The 19,384-nt window shown below is 43.5% G+C and overlaps 1 non-coding gene across 1 annotated transcript; it reads left to right on the top strand.

Annotated features, from left to right (window-relative positions):
- The first annotated feature begins 12,387 nt into the window (after positions 1–12,387).
- LOC111758291 (U6 spliceosomal RNA) lies at positions 12,388–12,494 on the top strand. The gene has a single exon (XR_002792490.1). It is a non-coding gene; the product is annotated as a U6 spliceosomal RNA (small nuclear RNA).
- The last annotated feature ends 6,890 nt before the right edge of the window (positions 12,495–19,384 follow it).

The raw sequence follows: 19,384 nt of genomic DNA, 5'->3' as shown, positions 1-19,384 counted from the left end.
GGAGGAAGCCCAGCCGCGCGCCGATCAGGTGACTGCTGACCGCGCCCCTGCGCCCGACTCCGCCCTCCCGCGCCGGGGCAGAACTCTCAGCTCCGCCGCGGCGCCCGGGACCCGGCGGCCAGGCCCCGGAAACCTGGGACTTGGAGCCCCGCCGCCTGCCGAGCGCCGGGAACCGCTTCGAGGTCACAGCTTGGGTCCCCTTTGGGCCATGCACTACCTTTTGGTGGTGACATTGAGAACTCAGTCCAAACACCAGGTGCCCGGGTGCTGATGAATACTGCTGCAGCTAGAATAGAAAAAGGATCTCGAGAGGTAGTTCTGGTTGGCCTTGAACTCACGGTGTAGCGCAGGCTGGCCTCTGAGTCACGGAGATCCTCCTGCCTCAGCCTCTTGAGACCTGAGATGGCTGACATGTACCACCATCATGCTCTCTCTCAAGAACTCCCTGGGCAGACTTCTGAACACTTTGCAGGTTACCAGATTACGCAAAAGGAAATCTTGTGAAAAAGGAAAATGCAATCCAAAAGAGTCTTGGGAGTGGGTTCTAACCAGGGGATAGGGCGAGGGCTGAGAGGACTGCAGAAGGACACCGTGGACTAAGTCCACAGAGAAGTGAGGGATAGAGAGAACATATTGTATGAGCGATTGATCTTGGCAATGCGTAATTTTCCCAAAAAAGGAAAACGTGGTTTGTTAAAATACAGAATGAAAATGCTTTAAAGGTTTTATTCAATACGTAAGTTAGAGAATTACTGTAATAAGTCTGGTTTCGAGACGATTTCATAGAGGGACTGTAGAAGACTGCTAAATAGCTTCAAAATTGGGTTGCATCCAACAGGGCACAGCCTCATGACCCTGAGTTCTAGCACCACCACTGCCAGACTTGGAAAAGAGAAAGAAACTATTTCTAATAAACTCTTGAAAACAACTTAAATATTTATTAGTGACAGACCTCACCATCTATATGGAGAGAAATAATCTGGATTCGAGCAAAGACCTCTTTGAAAGCCATACCTTCCTGTCTTCCCCTCCCTCTCCTTACAGAGTTTTCAGCCCAAATTTTCTCTATTTTAGCTGTTCTCAGGACGACTCCACCCCTCATGATGCTATCCCAGCAGCCCCAGGGCACGAAGAAGGCCCCAGTCCATCCTCTGGTCTGATAAAGGATTGCCACTGACAAGCCTGATTTCATAACCCCTGCGGAAGACAGCCCTGGTCAGCTGGCCACGCCCCTGGGACACCCGGAGAGGGATGGTTCCTGCTTTGTTTTCATTTTGTCACTGAGTCAGGAAGTTAACCAGGCTGTTTTCCTCCACGTGGCTAGGTAATCATGAGGGCCTTGTAATGAATCAACCACCTTTTCTTCACTGACTTAGAGATATTTCCTGTACTTTTTTTTAACTTTTCATAAAGCTGTATAGTTCTGTTTGGAGCTGTTTATTCTGTTTATCCACGCATCTCTTCATGGGCCAATTATTGTGCTGTCAATGTCAAGGTGAATGTTTAAATCACGATTTTGAATGATATTTTTTAGTAGTGTATATTAGTCTTACAGAATATTGGATCGTGTGTATTTGTACTTGCATATTTTGGTAAAAAGGGAGAAGGATTTATCCTAAACTAGCACTCAGTGGTTGGAGAGGCCTATTTACCTCAGATCACCATCTCTTTCATGAACAGTTGTATTGGGTCTTTCATAGCAAAGAACAGCGTGGGAAAGAATAAGTGGACCAACAGGCATTTTGAAATTACTTCTTTCTCTTCCAGGGTCCAGACCTCTCTTGCCAGAAGGAATGGAACTGGGCTGGATCTCCTCGTGCTGGTGTTACAGGCAGCTGAGCCAGTTAGAAATATTATAGGCAGTCAGACAGGGCTAGGCCTTTGAGGAAGCCGGCATGGAGGACCAGATATCTTGGAGGACCTTGGAGGGGACACACACCTCTTGCTGTGGACCAGATCTGAAAACAGAAGGCAAAACAAATGCAACCACACCCTTAAGTATAATCCTTAGGGATTAAATCTGGATCACTTTGAGAAGCCAAGAGTCACCATCCCAATCCCCTATAGGAGGAATCACTGATCTCTAGGAATGCCTGCTTCTTACGTGACTTGCTTTCCCATTCGTCCGCAGTTTAGTCAATTTTACCTGAACTATTGATCTTATTGGCTAACTATAGTTATGTCCCACCTTATGTCCATCTGCTCTGTGAGTTCTCAGTCTTCCCCTACCTTGGACCCATAGTTTTACTTTATAAAAGTCCCTGGAAGAGACAGAGTCCTGGGCAACCTGCTCAGGACCCCTTTTGTCTCTCTTCAGATAGAAGCTTTCTTTCCCTCAATAAATATATTCTACTCTTAACCTCCGTTCCTAAAATTCATTCTTCAATTTTAGAGAACACGCAGCTCGTACCAGACATAGTATACAGGTCGGGAGTTTCATTGCCCTATATCACTGGGATCTGCAGATTCTGTCTACTTCTCTGGGTAGAGGAGAGACAGAGGAGCCATTTAAGCTTGAGGAAGTTTGGAAGTCACTTTACTCCTTGGACAAAACAACTAACCTTTCAAGTTCCATTCTGCAGTGTTGGTTGTAAGTGCCTGACAATTCAGTTTAACAAGAAGCCACCAGATAGCTTGCTGTCTGAGCAGACTCCTTATTCTCTACCCATGGTCTCTGATCACCATGGCTGGCTTCCAGAAAGGGCCGTTACCTGGGTTTAATGAGAATCACCTCCACTTGACGTCTCATCCCTGAGCAGCTCCCATCCTCAGCTGATTGACCTCAATCTCTGGGTGTCTTTGTGGTATTCAGTGGATCAATTAGGAATCAACTGATTAACTTTGTGGACCAATAAGGCAGAGAAGAAAAGAGAGGAAGTTAGGAAACATCATGTCCAGCTCAGGTACATAGTAATTTATCAGCTCTCAAGGATGAGCTGGACAACAGAATCTACTCTGGATAGTTTTAAACAGAAGAATTAACTGTTGGATATAAAGTACCTCATGGAATCCTTGATGGAATTTGATTCTTGGCTGAAATTACTTGAGCAGCTGTTTCTCTTCTGATCAGAAAGCCACATGCTGAATGGAGAAGCTGCTGCTACTGGTGCTCACTCTCGACTTTCATCACTGTGGCTCCAGTCTGCACCATTAAAAGGGATACCTCATGTCTGATGGACCCCCTCGGAATCCAAGCCTCCTGTAATCACAGCCAACTAGCAGAACTGAAGAACAGAGGATGCTGCACCCAGGCAGTCATTAGAGGAGGAAAGATGGATGGAGGCTGAAGGAGCTGGTTCTGACCTTCACTAAACGTGATACCACTCACTGGGATGATAGCTTTCGTGGCCTGATCAGGCCCACAACCTCCCAGATGAGTGGACAGCAAAGGCTTAAATAAATGAGATAAATGGTATGACTTTAGGGCTCCAGGAGGATCAAAACCCTCTAGCACAACTCAAGATTCTTGGGGCTGAGACACAGAACTTCTCTGGGCAGCTCGTATTTATTTGGTTTTCAGACAATGATACTTAGGAAAACATGGGAACTGAGCAGGACCTTGGGAGTCAGTTCAAAGACTTCTCCAAGGTGTAAATCATGCTGATTTAGGAGACCAGCTTCTCTGCTGATTAACATTTATGGCAGGCCTGAGACGCCTGTGGCTGTGTCTCTATCTGGTTAATGAAGTCAGAGCCGTTGTCCTCGTCCGTGGCCTTCACCTGTCCTTTGAGGCATGATGGCATCACAGATCACTACCAGTCTTGTCTGGAACCAGTGATTCGTAGAGTTTCACTTACTAGGAGTCCGCTGCTCATCTCCAGACAAGGGCCTTAGGCCTGGGACAGAATCACAAGTAAATCCTGCTCGAAGCCACTTTGTAGTGACAAGGTCTCCCATCAGTGGCTGGCTCAGCAGCAGACAGGTGAGTGGCCAAAGCTGCCCAGCGCTGAGGAAGCAGGACCTATGTGAGCTGCAAGGCAGCTGCTAACCGCAGAGTGAGTCTTTGGGGTTCTGAGGTCTCCATGCTAGTCACAGACGCATCTGAAATAGTGAAAATTCTATGGCTGTGCTAGTGAAACCTGAGATGGGCTCCACTGGGCATAGGGCACTAAACTGAACTCTCGAAGCAGGGCAAGAAAGGGCAATCTGCTCAGGCAACTGGCAGACATTTCTCCCTGCTCTGCTAAAATCAGCTGCACAAACAACTTCCACTTTCTTACCTGCTCAACAGTGCCTCCTGGTGAGAAGCCAGGCTCCCTTCCTCCAACTCTCTGCATTCCTTTATAGAGGAATCATATTTATATAAATTGGATGTTCATATCCAAAACAAAAACGGTCAAATTTGGAGACCAAAGGTTGATGTCATGCTTCAAAATGAAAAGATCTAGAAGAAACCAAATTTTAAGACTTCTAGAATTGAAATCCCTGCACTGGGGGCAAAGGTCACATTGACAATTTCATGTCCCTTACCCCTCCTGAAGATGCTTCTGCTTTTCCTTCCTTCTACCCTCCACACCCAGGAGTATGGGATTGATGGAGGGAGCTGACCTGGGAGGGGACTGGGGAACTTAACAGAAAAAAGATTTAGTTTTCGGTGTCATGAGCAAGTGGGTATAGCAGGACACCCTTCCAGCAAGCAGAAATGGCACTAGTACTGCACGTCCCAAGAGCCTACTGCTGTCATAACTGCACACCCACATGCCCTGCCCTCCCATGAGAAGAGGTCAGAGAGAGGAAGGAATCTGTCTTCTAGGGTGACAGAATGGCAGTGGTTTCTCTGTCTGAGGAACAGAGGTTTGGTCTATTGCTTCAGAGGTTAGACGTCTTTGAGAGAATTCCTCCCAGTGTGAGGTGATTGTGTGGTTCACCACATACCCACGTGTGTAGGCAGCAGGCACTAGCTGAAGGACTCTGGGTGGTGTTGAGCTAAAGCTGTGAGGTATGTGGGGAAGGACCAGAGAGCTCAGCTGGAAGCTTCCAGAAGTCTGGATGAGGAACAGCTTCCTTTTTGTTGCTGATGGGCTGGTTAGTAGAAGGCACTGTGGGCTGCCACTCTGAGCAAGGGACACCAAGGGGCTTGCTAGGTCCACAGCAGGCAGGGTGATGACCATTCACCTGTGTTGAGGTCAGAGTGGGCTGGGGTCGGGGGACACTGTCTGAGCACCAGCATCACATACATTGGGATGGTGGAGCCCTAAGAAAGATAGGAACTGGCAGGAACAAACCAGAGGGACCTCAGTGGCCTGAATCTCATGGTGAGTCAGAGAAATAGGTAGGGTGGCAGCAAAGGAGTGGCCACTTCCTACTCTCACTGAGGTCCTGATGTGAGCAAAACAAAGCCTCCCTGGGTCCAGCAAGGAAGCCTGTCCTGCAGGGAGCAAGGGACTGAGACACAGGAAGCATCATGGCTGTCACTGGCCTGGGAATTTCAACCTGACCGAGCATCAGGCTCACTTTAGGAACTGAAAAAAAAGTACCAGTGCTCGAGTTTTGGCCCAGATTTATTGCATAGAGCGTGGTAAGGTAAAGGTATTTTATTTTGTTACTTTATTTTATTTTATTTTATTTTATTTTATTTTATTTTATTTTGTCTTTTTGACAGTTCAAGCTGGCCATGAACTCACTTTGTAACCCAGGCTGGTCTTAAATCAATAATCCTCCTACCTGAGCTTTCCTAGCACTGGGATTATAGGTGTGTGCCACTGTAACCTTGTTTAGGCAAATGGTTTTTTAAAACTTCATTGAGTATAACTGATACCCAGTGAACTTTTCTGTGTGTATCTGCGGAGCTGCCTTAGTCACACACTGAGGTGGGGGGGGGGGACCATGCCCAAGGTTTCTTTGAGTCTCTTCTTCCCTCTTCCCCTTCTCGCCCTTCTTTTCCCTCCTTCCCTCCACTCTTCCTACCCCACTTCCCATCTGGACAACTCTCCTCTTTCTGCAGCTTTGCATTTTGTGGAGTTTTATAAAAATGGGCTCATGCAGTATATTCTTTGGGGGTCTAACTTCTTTCATTTGCATAGACTCACCGCGTGGGATGTGTCAGTAGCATACTCCTGTTTGTTCCTGAGTAGTATGCCATTATAATGGAATTTGTTCACATACTTATCAATTGAGGGCATTTCCAGAACCCCAGGGGTTCAGCGGAGATCAGGGGACACCTGGTAAGATGAATGAGAAGACATTATTTCTAGGGGCCCTGAAGCACCTTTTTGGGGGGGAGCGCTGTTTTGGCAGCATTACCCCTCACTACAGGTGTGTCTTTGTCCCTGCGTTTCTGTGTACCGTACTCTTCCCTGATCTGAGGGGTACGTTCCAAGACCCTAAGTGGATGCCAAGAATGCAGATAAACCCTGAAGCATCTCTTGGTTAGGTTTTTTCCCTATACATGCTTACCTATGATGAAGTTCAACTTATAAATTAGGCACTATAAGAAATTAACAACAACAGCTAGTAGTGACAATGAATAAATTAGAACAATTATCATATAAGTTATTTAAAATGTTTGAATTCTGGGTTATTCTATTTCATATGTTCCAACTTCCGTTTGGGCAACTGAAACTTCAGAGAGGGAAGCTGTGGGTCAGGGGCACACTGCACCATCCTAGCCCTTGAAGACTGCAGTAATGTGTTGTGTCCTGGCTTGTGTGCTTTACAGTAGGGCACATGGTCAGGTTTCATTAACCTGAAACCCCTGGACCCATCAAATCCTACCTCATGCGCTACCTTCTCCTCCTTCTCCTTCCCGTAGCCCCTTCCGTCAGTGTCCAGCCAAATGGAGACCTCTATGACTCATCATCCTCTAAGGCTTTGGGGTTCCCCTGGACCTGTGTGGATTCAGACCATGCTCCCTGCCCAGAAATCCTCTCTCTCTCTTCTCTCAGTCTCCTTCTTCCCCCACCTGCACTTATCAACATTATAATCAGAGCCAGACAGATCAATAACAGAATTGATAGCCCAATACACACCCTGTTAGACATGACCAGTTAATATCATCTATGCTGAGGGACGCCCAGACTAGTGACGAAGGTACCACTTGCCTCTAAGCCCAGCACTCTGCAGGACCGCTAGGAGTTCAAGGCTAGCCTAGGCTACATAGTAAGTTCAGGGCCAAACTGAACTGCATCCTGAGAGCCTGTCTCAACAAAACAAAACAGGAACACTGGACAAGTTCCTTTGGGAAAGGCTGATTTAGGTAACTATCTCAGTGTTCTCAGAATTAATTCCAGATTTATTGATGAGGTTAATTTTTTTTAATCTAGAGGAAATGAACTGATAGAGTGGTACCTCAATTCATGAGCTTAGTTCTTTCCATGATTTCCCAATTGGTTGCAAACTGAATCTAATTTTCCCATAAGGTCAATATTGAACCTAAGCATTCCGTTTAACTCGGTTCATGATCAGTTCAGTTTGCAACCAGAATCATGGAAAGAAGTTTGTGAACCAAGGTACTGCTGTACTCACTAAAGCACTATGGCCCTAGATGATGCATTCAGCACATTAATTTCAGGCTCTTGGGTCCAAGGAGCAATGAATTGCAAGTACACAGCTGATGGTAAGTGAAAAGCAGCTACGTGTATTAAAGAACATGGGAAAATGTGCTCAGGGCAAATCTGTGATGAAATTGTGCCATGAATAGTAAAGTGGTGCTGGGATGACAGGAAGTAGAAAGCGCTGCACACAGCGACCAGGGATACAGCTCAGCGGCACTGCGCCTGCCTGGCAAGCACAAGTCACGAGTTTGAGCCCTGTGCAAGGTCGGGGGAGATGCTATGTTCAGGAATGTAACAACCTCCGTGAGTGTCAGCATTGTACGCCATAAACATGAGCTAGGATTAATAATATCAGCAGGGATGGAAATGGAGAAAGCAGAATGAGAGGAGGAGGGACAGAGGGAAAGGGAAGGGGATTGAAAAAAGAAATGAACTGCATTACGTGCATGTGCCCTCTTCCCAAGATGACTATAAATCACATGTACTGGGGCTGGGGATTTAGCTCAGCGGCATAAGCACCTGTCTTGCAAGCAGGCAGATGTGAGTTCAATCCCTGGTACCGATAAAAAAAAAAAAAAAAATCACATGTACTACCAACATGCATGAAAAGAAAATAAGAAAAACATTTAAGAAAACAGTCTGGACACTGAGAAGAGGAAAACACCCAAATCAAAGGACAAAGAGTGAAGAGAAAAACAAAACAAAAAACTCAGTGGCTGGAAGAAGCCCTTCCTGAAATGCCCCTGGAAGGCTCCAAGGAGAACATTTCCTGAGCTCATCAGGTAATTAATTAATCTGGACTCCAAATGAAGCCCAAGCAAGCAGTTTGCAGCTGGTTATGAGAAGCCAGGCTTCAGTGTGATGCACAACTGTAATTCCAGCACTTAAGAGGCTGAAGCAGGAGCATTGTTGTTTGAGGCCCACGTGGGCTCCATAGTGAGTTCAAGTCCAGCCTGAACTGCATAGTGAGACTCTCTCAATAAAACCCAACAAAACAAAACAAAAAGTTCAAGCCCAGCCTAGGCAATTTAGCAAGCTCTTGTCTCAGAATAAATAAGGCACTTGAGATGTAGATCCATGTGAAAGCTTTGGGTTTAATCCCCAGCACTGCAGTGGCAGTGATAGAGGATAACAAAAATAGCAAAATAATAAATGTCTTAACACTTGCTGGTAGAGATGCTGGCTGAGAAAGGTTTGCAGTGTGGCCTTTCTGGCCTAAAAAAACATCTTACCCTGCCCTGAGAGCCTTTTGCTGTGCACAGATGCAAAGCAAAAAACAGAGCTGCTGGTACCAGAGAAGCCACCATGGAGAAACTTCTAGCCCCCCTCCTGCTGGGGCAAGTTGATTAGCAGGCAGAAAGAACTGACCTCAGTTAGGTGCCTTCTAATTAGCAGCAGTGTCTGGGGTCTGGGGCCCTTCTGCTAATGCCCCTCAGGGCCCCTTAGGACTTTGATGGAGGCGGTGAGTAAGGAGAAGGGGGCCTGAACTTGCAGGGTTGGGGGTCCAGGCACCTGCTCCTGGCAAAGGGGGTCCTGTTGTCTTTCAGAGGGGCAAGACTTCAGTGAGATTTTGCCACTAGTAGACAATGACCATCAGGCCTCCAATCACAGGCAATTGGCTATTTCTGATGTGGCTGCCTGCTTGGCCTACTGCTATGAAAATGGCTCCAATTAAGTGCGTACACATTTGCATGTGAAATGGTGGGCGAGTGCTTGCCTAAGAGGCAATTGTTGCAAATGAAGCTGCCAGTTACTAAAGCAGTCGTTTGTCTTTCCTTGGGATTATTTGTGCCTGGTGAGATGACAGCCCCCCTCAAGCGCTGCCTTGTGCCCTCTCCTCAATTACCCAGCTTCAAATGCTTCCTATGGCTCACAGTCTACCCCCTTGAAATAAACGGGCTTCTATCACTGCTCTCTACAATTCTCCTGTCTCCAAGTAATAAAACATCTGGGAAATTGGGCTAAATGGATAAAACAGTTCCCTGTAATAAGTATCTGGAATTTGTACAACTCTGTCTAATGCATCTTTTAAAATAACCAGATGTGGTTCTGCTGTGCTATGAAGAACCCAGGCGTGTGTAGTCATGCTTTTTATTATATTTAAAATGGAAGGTGTATTTTCCTAGCTCCTTGGAGAAATGCTATCCTGTGGAGCAAGAATTGTTGATATGTTGGTTTACAAACATGAAAAGTATGGGAACCGCTACAAAAATTGCAGATATAATTTAAACAGTGATTAACTGAATACCCAAAAGGGAGTTGGCTTCAGAAAAAGAATTCGGTCTATAAATTTTTCTTTCTCTCTTAGTGAATTTGTTCTGCAGTCTTTGATATTGCTGTCATTAGGCTCTTATCTGTCTTTGGTGACTTTTTTTATGGCTTTAAGAAGAAATGGTTTAATCAAGTTTGCTATTCACATCTTCCCAATTTCTCATTAAGGAAGCTTAGCTAGTAACCCACCTGTGCAGTATCCACTGTTATGGTCCTTTGTGGTTTCCAACAAGATGTTTTTAACATGTATGTGGAGCAGAGGGGGATGGGATGCCTAGATGCTATCCACTGGGCTTTGATTTCATAACTCTCCCTCTACACATGTGTACACACATATTTTTAAATTTTGTGTATATATATATGTATATACATATACAATGTATATACAGATTGCATATATATGTATATATACTATACATATAGATTTAGAAAGTTTGGGAAACAGCAAAATACAAAAAGGAAAATTAAAGAAGCATCTGCAATTCTATCTAATTATAAACATTGTTATATACGGGTATGTATTTTTCACTTTAAAAATTATAATTGTACTCTTGAAAGTAATACCTCTGTCACTTGCTCTTTACACTTTAAATACCATGAATATTTTTTTCTTTTTTGAAATAATGCTTCAAGGCATGAGACTGCATGGATTCATTTTTATTGATCCACTTTCTTAGTTTGAGATGTCACAAATTTTCAGAAATTTTCACCAGTCCATGGTAAACAGACTGGTGAAAAGCATCTTTTTGTAGATCCCTGGTTCTTTTCTAAAGGTTGAATTACTGAACAAGCTCTTCCCTGGGTGTAATGGTATATTTCCACTCTCCCGAGGCAAGTGTGTACATCAAGGTTTCCTGCACACCTGCAGGTCTCTGCTGGTGACAGCTCCCCGAGAAAGTCCTCTGCAGCCTATTGGACGGGTTACTCTGTTTTTTTGGTTTGACATTTGCCACCTATCTTAGATCATGAGTTGGAAATTTTTGTTTTGCCAGATTTTCCATCCTCCCTTTCTTCCTCAGTCTTCCTTAGAAATTTTAAACTCTTCATCCTTCTTTTCTTTTATGCTCTCCTCTCTGTCTTCCAACTTTCCCAACTTGCAATCAAATGATCAATTTAAGCTTTTCTTAAATTTGTTTTTTCTCACATTTATATTTAATAAATCTATCCAGAACTGCTTTTGGCATATCACAAATAGTGGCAAAAGCTAATTTATTCCTTTCTAAATGGTTAGTAGGTTGTCCTTTATTCAATATTCTATTTTTAAAGAATCTATCTCTTAAAAACAGAAGTTGTGTTATTTCTGTATCAAGGTCTTTCTTAAATGAGCTGGGTCTTACACCTGATTTGTCTTTGGTCAACTTCTTTTGCCTGAAAATGGGATTTGTCTCCATTTACTGATTGCAGATTTCAATTCTGCCTAACTCTGAAGTCCTGGATTTGAAATGGATCTGTACTGAAACTAATTCTTCTGAGTTTTGCTCCTAGTGAACTCCTGTTTCTACACAATATATGTAAGCATCTAAAATTTTAAGCCTACAAAAAGTTGGGCAGCCTGCAATTAGAAATAGGTCATCTGTTCTAGTTAGACAATTGACACTGAGTGTCTGATAGGTTCCCATGTGAGTCTCAGGTGCAATTCCTCCATTGTAAGCCGGTAGAGAATTTGAAGTAGGTACTTTTAAAAGTATGTATTTCAACACTAAACACCTCTAAGCCCAGCTACTCAGGAGGTTGAAGTATGAGGATCTCTTTAGCTCAAGAGTTGGGAGGCTGAGCTGAGCAAAATAGTCTCAAAATATGAAATGAAATGAAATAAAATGAAATGAAACAGGAACTTTCTTCATTAAGTATTATAGATTGAACCTAACCAGAACTGGGTGTGGTGGCACACACCTGTAACCCTAGCTCTTGGCAAGCTGACGAAGGAGGAGCAACATGGGTTTCAGTTCAGTCTAGGCTTTATAGGAAGTTCAAAGCCAAACTACATAAACAAAAAAAAAAAAAAAAAAAAAAAAACAACAACAACAAAACCCAACCACTGAACCCAACCACTGAACTCTGAACCCCACCATTGAATTTGATTCATTCCTCGTCCAACTCAGTTTGCAACCAGAATAGCCTGAGTTACTTTTCTTTGTCCTGAGACAAAATATCTAACACTCACAAGTTAGTGGAGGAAAGGTATATTTTGCCTACCAGTTTGTAGAGGTTTCAGTCCATTGCTTGCAGGGAGGCATGGCAGAGGAGAAATAGTCCATGATATCTCAGGTAGAAAGCAGCAGTAGAAGCAACAGTAAAGCGAGCCTGGTTTTCTTTCATCCCATTCAAGCTGTAGGGCAGATTTTAGGAGAAAATAGTTACTGTTATTTTAATAGTTTTTACTTTGAAATGTAACAACTCAGCTCTAGAATATATATGTATTTTTTAAATGCATGATTTAGAAATTCTAATGGATTTCTGTGCTTTCACGGTATTTTGAACATCATTCCTAAAATACTCAATTCACGTGGTTGGTTTTTAACTGCATAAATAACTAAAGGGTTTATTTGTCCCTCTGTTGTGAACTGGGATTATAGCTTTTGGTTCTAGAGCTTTCAAAACATTTCCTTCAAAATGAATTCCACTGCTCACTTTGGCAGCACAAATACTAAAATTGGAACAATACAGAGAAGATTATCAAGGCCCCTTTGCAAGGATGACACGCCAATTCATGAAGCACTGCACATTTTTAAAAAATGAATTCCATTTGGTTATGCATTCAGCTCCACTGTTAGCATATTTTTTATGTATAGTTCCAGATAATGTATTTTCAAGTGTGTGGTGGTGCCACCACCATCTCAACCACTAGGTCTTACTACTATAGAATGAAAGCAGTCATAGACAGTCCACAAACTGATGCATGTAGTTGAGCCCCATCACATCTCCATTTCCAAAGGAGTAGGCAGGGGACTGAATTTAACAATCCCTGATTTGTCATCTGTTGTCAGTTGCTCACCCTGAAAAATCTCCACATAGCTCACTGGAGTTTAAATTTATATAGCACAATAGTGACACACCTTCCGGGCACTGCCACTGGAAGGCCCCTTCCTGCAGGCAGTCAGCAGGAGCAGAGACACACAGCCAGGTAAGCCCTGTGCACCAGTAGGCCACCATTGGAGGCCCTTGGTTGCTTCGGGCAGCCATCACCCACCAGGAGAATCACACAGACACACCCCTGTGTGCCTGCCACCATCTCAGGAGTCCCAGTGTAGACAGACAGGCTGAGAGAAACAGCTCCACGTCCACATGCCCTTGAGCATCAGGGAAGCCCCAGCGTAGCTGCACAGGTCTGGAGAAGCCTGCTCCATGCCCTGCTACCTCCCTGTAAATCTGGAATCAGAGGAATCCAGGTGCCTGTCCCATTTCCCTACACTATGGAGGAGCAGCCATATGGAGGGGAGTACCTGAGGCCCTACAACCAGCTTGGGAGGAACCCAGGAGAATGTCAAGATGAAGGAGCAAAAGGAAATTTCAGACCTTTAACCCACACAGAACATGTCTGGAAGATACACTCATGGAAGAAAATGGAAGTCACTCACCTGAAATCTCTGAGAGGATAGCAACTGAAGTAAAGAAACAACTTCATGAGATTTTAAAAACAATCAAATCAGAAATAATGTCTCAGGTAAAAGAAGAAATCACAAACATACTGAAAGAATTGCTCAGCAAATCTAAAGAAGACATAGATTTTAAAAAAGGAGCATAGGAAAATGATGGAAACCTTGAATGAATTAAAAAGGAATTATAATGCATGAAACACATTCAAAGAAAGATCCAGGAAATTAAAAATTCAATCAAAAGCTGGAAAAACTACTTGAAAGAGACTGAAGATAGACATTCAAACCTTGAAGATAGGATTGCAGCTAGTGATCATGAAAGGAAAGATCTCTTAAAAATAACAAAGAATCAGGAAATAATTCAATGGCTGCAAGATGATGCAAAGAAGCATAATTTAAGAGTGATAGGTGTAGGTGACTGTTGTAGTCAGGGGTTGTACAGAGAACAATTAAAATCAGGTCATGGAATTTATAATATTATTTTATGATGGTCACCCAGAGTTAACACAAGAAAATGCAGGAAATCTATCCACAACACTAAAGACATAGAATATTTAGCCAAGGGCCTAAATCCCACAGCAATGTCCTGCATGAGTCCAGATGAAGACCTAGAGCTCATGACAATGCCTCCCACAAGTCCAATTGGAAGTCCAGAGCCCACAAACAGGACTCAAGCCAGTTCTTTTACAGATCTGTGCTGGAAAGGCCCAACAGTCAGTGGTAGAAGCTAGAAAGTCCATGCCAGCAGTTTGAAGGAGCTGTGGCTGATAAGCTGAGGTTCTACACTGGAGATAAGAGGTCATGCTCAAAACATAGATCAGGGCTGTCCTGAAAAGCACAACAGTCATCCTTAGCAACATGGAGGCCCCGAGCTCCTCAAAAGATAAGCACAGTCTGGTACATTCCAGGAAGCCAGCATGACGAGTTCATCCTGGAGACCAAGAAGCACACGTCTTCCCCTCTGGAGCCAGGAAGAAATGCTTGATGTAAAGACCAGAGCTTCTCCAGGAGAATCAATGGTTCAAACAGCAACTCATAGGAGAACCCACAGTACCTCAACGGCTCAACACCGCAATGCTTTCCTTCTCCTTCTCCCTTTCTCTATGCTGGCAACTTTCCTCAGATGGAACATCTATGCTCAGCACCATGGTGATTTAATTCTGCTGGTATTCAGTTGACCACCAGTTTCCAACCCATAACAGTGACTAAGCAGGGGTCAACACAAATGAAATTAAAATGCTATTTACAGAAATAATAGCAGAAAACTTCCCAAACAGGGGAAATGGATCTGACATGCAGACAAGTGAGGCATATAGAACTCTAACTACCCATAACCAAAGTAAATCTATACCCAGACACATGATAATCAAGATCCTAGAAATTCAGCACAAGAACAGAATATTTAAAGCTGTTAGAGAAAAGAAATAGATCACATGTAAAGAAAAACCAATCAGAATTATAGCAGACTTATCAACATAAACCATCAAGTCAAGAAGAACTTAGAGTGAAGTGTTTCAAATCTTGAAAGAAAACAACTTCCAACCCAGATTTATATACCCTGCAAAACTATCTTTCAAAATTGATGGAATAATAAGATACTTCCATGGTAACCACTGTTGACATCCTGTTGTCTTATTGTGAAGTCTTGTGTTACTTGCATTGTTCTGTTCTGATTTGCTTTGTTGTTTTATTCTCTATAAAATAAAAAAATTTTAAAAATAAACAAATAAAACCCTCTTGAATGATCAGTGGGTAACAGATAAAAATTAGGAAATTAGATGGCTTCTACAATCAAACAATAATGCCAGTATGACATGTCAGAACTTATGGGACACAATGAAAGCAGGCCTAAGAGTGAGGTTTATAGCAGTGAATTCCTATAGTGGAAACAGAATACGCTCAAATAAATTGTTGGGTGATACACCTCAAAAGTCCTCGAAAAACAGGATGAATCCAAATCCAAAGCTAATATGCGGAAGGAAATTATAAAGATCGGAGCAGAAATTAATGAATTAACTGAACTGAGACAAAATAACAATACAAATAATCTATGAGTTGAAGAGACAGTGAGAACAAAACATACAAACTCGACTATTTTTATTTTAAAAGGAAAGAAAAGACTCAAATTTATGCAATTAAAACTGAACAATGTGAAATCACAATGGGTTCTGCAAAAATCCAGATTCTAGATAAGTACTTTGAGAAACTGTACTGAAATAAAGTGGAAAACGTAGAAGAAATGAGTATATTTCTGGATACATATGAACTACCAAAGATGAACCAAGAAGGTATGAAACCCCGAACAGGCCAATCAATATCAGTCAGTGAAATTGAAAATGTAATAAAAAAAATACCAACTAAGAAAAGTTTGGGTCCTGGTGGATTCACTGCCTACTTCTACAAAATTTCTGAGATGATCTAATGCCAATACTCCTCAAATTTTTTAATGAAATTGAAAGGGAAGCAGTACTCTCAAAGTCATTCCTGGACACAAGCATTACTCTGATTCCAAAATGAGAAATGGACCCAACCAAAACAGAGAACTACAGAACAATCTCTTCAATGTAGATAGATGCAAAAACCCTCAATAAAATGCAGGCAAGCAGAGTACAGCATATCATCCAAAAGATCATACTTCATGACTACATGGAGGGATACAGGAATAGTTCAACACACAAATCAATGAATGTAATTCAGCCCATAAATAGAAGCAAGGACAAAACCATATAAGCATCTGAACATCTCAATAGATGCCAAAGAAAAAAAGCATTTGAAAAATTTCAGCATCCATTTATGATTAAAAAAACCTTCAAGAAAATAGAATAATGGTCAACTTATAACACTTAGGTGAATTGAATCAGCATGGTGCTGGGAGTGGAAGGCCCCCCTGAGAATTGTGGCCAACAGCATAAAAACAAAATTGGAGGGAAAGATGATGTACTGTTGATTCTCCTGCGGAAGCTTGTCACGCTGACTTTTCTGTCATCGGAGAAGCATGGGTCCTCACTGTCGCTGAGGATGGTTGTGGTTCTTTTCCAGAGCGAACTGGTCTTTATCTTGAGCTTCACTTCCTGGGTCCCATGCAGATCCTCAGCTTGCTGGCCCAGATCCTTCATCCCTCTGGCACAGACTTTCTAGCTTCCACCACTGACGTTTGGGCCTTTTCAGTGCAGACCTTTGATACAGACTTGCATGAGACATTGCCATGGGCTCTAGGTCTTCAGATGCATTCTTTGGTTCTCTAGTTATGTGGACAGCTCTCTTGCACTCTTCTGATTTGACTTTTTGGGTGAATATTATAAAATAATCCTATAAACTATATGTCCTGTATTAAATCCATTTCCTTGTAAACCTACAACAAACTTGGTACCAAGAAGTGGGTTAATTGCTATGATTTTGCCTGGCCATGTGGCTTAAGAGTCTCGCGAATTAATTTGGAAAGTTTTTGAGAGACTGGGCAAAGAGGCAGCCCCTGTATGCTGTAAACCATATTGGAGACTCTGGCTGGAGCCTGGAAAATCAGAATACTAGTGGAAATGCTGCTGGTTAGATGAGGCTCAGGAGGTGTCTATTGAGAAGGACTGCATTGGCTGCAGGATCCCAGGCAGTATAGTGTGTTGACAAAAAGTTGGCCTGTATTTTTCTTGTTTAGAGATATTACCTGGGTGGCAGAAAATTTTCAATGCATGCTACTGTTGGAACAATGGCACAGTTACTCTTGAGAGCTTTTGGTTTGAAATTAAGAGTGAAGAGCCAGAAAGGTGATTTGAAGCATTGGTCAGAGGGGAGGCTCCAGTGGAGATGTGACCCGAAAAGATGAAACAAAAGAATGTGGTTGATGAGAAGGAACAGGATGATGAAAAATGTCCTGAGCCTTTTCACCAGAAGGTAAAAGTGTAAAAGAAATGCAGGTGATTTCTTGGGGGTGTTTCTCAGTGTTGCCAGGCCCTGTTGTTAAAAGTTAATGGGAAACGAAGACTGTGATTTTAACAGCTCTCTTAATATGATTTTAATGTCATTTTAAAATACATATTTGGCTTTTTGTCTGGAGGAGGAGGGGTCCTGGGTTCCTGGGACACCTCGGCCCGTACCCAGCCGCGCCTGGCCATCGGTGTGCGGAGGAGGAGCTGCGCGGATCCGGAGCCGCCTGCAGAGGCCCCTTCCTTTGTCTGGAGGAGGAGGGGTCCCGGGTTCCTGGGGCACCTCGGCCCGTACCCAGCCGCGCCTGGCCGTCGGTGTGCGGAGGAGGAGCTGCGCGGATCCGGAGAGCCTGCAGAGGCCCCTTCCTTTGTCTGGAGGAGGAGGGGTCCCGGGTTCCTGAGGCACCTCGGCCTGTGCCCAGCCGCGCCTGGCCATCGGTGTGCGGAGGAGGAGCTGCGCGGATCCGGAGCCGCCTGCAGAGGCCCCTTCCTTTGTCTGGAGGAGGAGGGGTCCCGGGTTCCTGAGGCACCTCGGCCTGTGCCCAGCCGCGCCTGGCCATCGGTGTGCGGAGGAGGAGCTGCGCGGATCCGGAGTGCCTGCAGAGGCCCCTTCCTTTGTCTGGAGGAGGAGGGGTCCCGGGTTCCTGAGGCACCTCGGCCTGAGCCCAGCCGCGCATAGCCATCTGCGTGCAGAGGAGGAGCGGGGTAGATCCGGAGTGCCCGCAGGAGGCCCTTCCTTTGTCTGGAGGTTTGTGGATATCTCTGCAAGCAGGGAGGGATCACAGGCTCCTGAGGCACTGCGGTCTGTGGTGAGTACCCTAACCCGGCTGCGATCCAAGAGCTGTGGATCTACCAAGGGGCAGGTGGGCGCACAGTGTCCCTGAGGCCCAGCTTGTCTGGAACCGCAGAGTTCTGAACAAGCAGAGAAGGGCCATTGGTTCTGCAGGCCCAATGGCCTGGGGTAGAGTGGTGCCAGAGTCTCAGTAGCTGCAAACATAGAAGGGGATTTTCAACAGATCCTGAGGAGGCTTTCAAATAACACTTGAAACACAGAAATATAGGAAAATGACAAAACGAAAGACCAAATTACAACCTCAAACCTCCAGCCCATCTCAGGAAACCCTAGGAGAAGTGTATTTAGAAGAAAATATATCCCATCCTCCTCATATATTAGACACAATAGCTACTGAAGTTGACAAGCAACTCCAGGAAGCTTTAAAGAAATTCAAACTCGAAATAATTTCCCAGATAAAAGAAGAAATGATAAAAGAAATGAAAGAGATTCTAAATACATCTAAAGAAAACACAGATAAAAAATTGGAGGAATTAAACAAAAAGATAGAATCCCTAGACGAGCAATATAAGAAACAAACAGAATACATAATGCAGATGCACAGAGATATACAGGAAATAAAAAACTCCACTGAAAGTTGTAAAAACCGCCTTAATGAAAGTGAAGATAGAATTTCAGACCTTGAAGACAGGATTGCAGCAAGTGAACAGGAAAGGAAAGATCTTTTAAAAATAACAAGGAATCAGGAAACAACAATTCAACAACTGCAAGATGATGCAAAGAAGAATAACATAAGAATGATAGGGATTAATGAAAAAGAAGGAGACAACATAAAGGATATCAAGAGGATATTTAGAGAAGCAATAGCTGAAAACTTCCCAAGCATGAGATCAGAAACTGACATCAGGATCAGTGAAGCATATAGAACTCCAAATAGTCATAACCAAAATAAAACTACACCCAGACATATAATAATCACCATCCCAGAAATCCAACACAAGAATAGATTATTAAAAGCTGTCAGAGAGAAAAGACAGATCACTTATAAAGGAAAACCTATCAGAATCACAGCAGACTTCTCATCACAAACAATAAAGTCAAGAAGAGCATGGAGTGAAGTATTCCAGATCCTAAAGCAAAATGATTTCCAACCTAGACTGATATATCCTGCAAAACTATCATTTAAAATAGATGGTGAAATACGATACTTCCATGACAAAGAACAGCTGAAGAACTTCATGAACACCAAACCAACCCTGCAAAAAATATTGAAAGACAGTTTAGATACACAAAGGAAAAAACCACTAAGCA

Source organism: Cavia porcellus, unplaced genomic scaffold (assembly GCF_034190915.1).
Source record: "Cavia porcellus strain 051 isolate PalLab524CR breed Dunkin Hartley unplaced genomic scaffold, mCavPor4.1 scaffold_11, whole genome shotgun sequence".
Taxonomy (NCBI): Eukaryota; Metazoa; Chordata; class Mammalia; order Rodentia; family Caviidae; genus Cavia; species Cavia porcellus.
The sequence above is the reverse complement of the archived record's forward strand: the minus strand, read 5'-3'. Positions and strand labels throughout refer to the sequence as shown.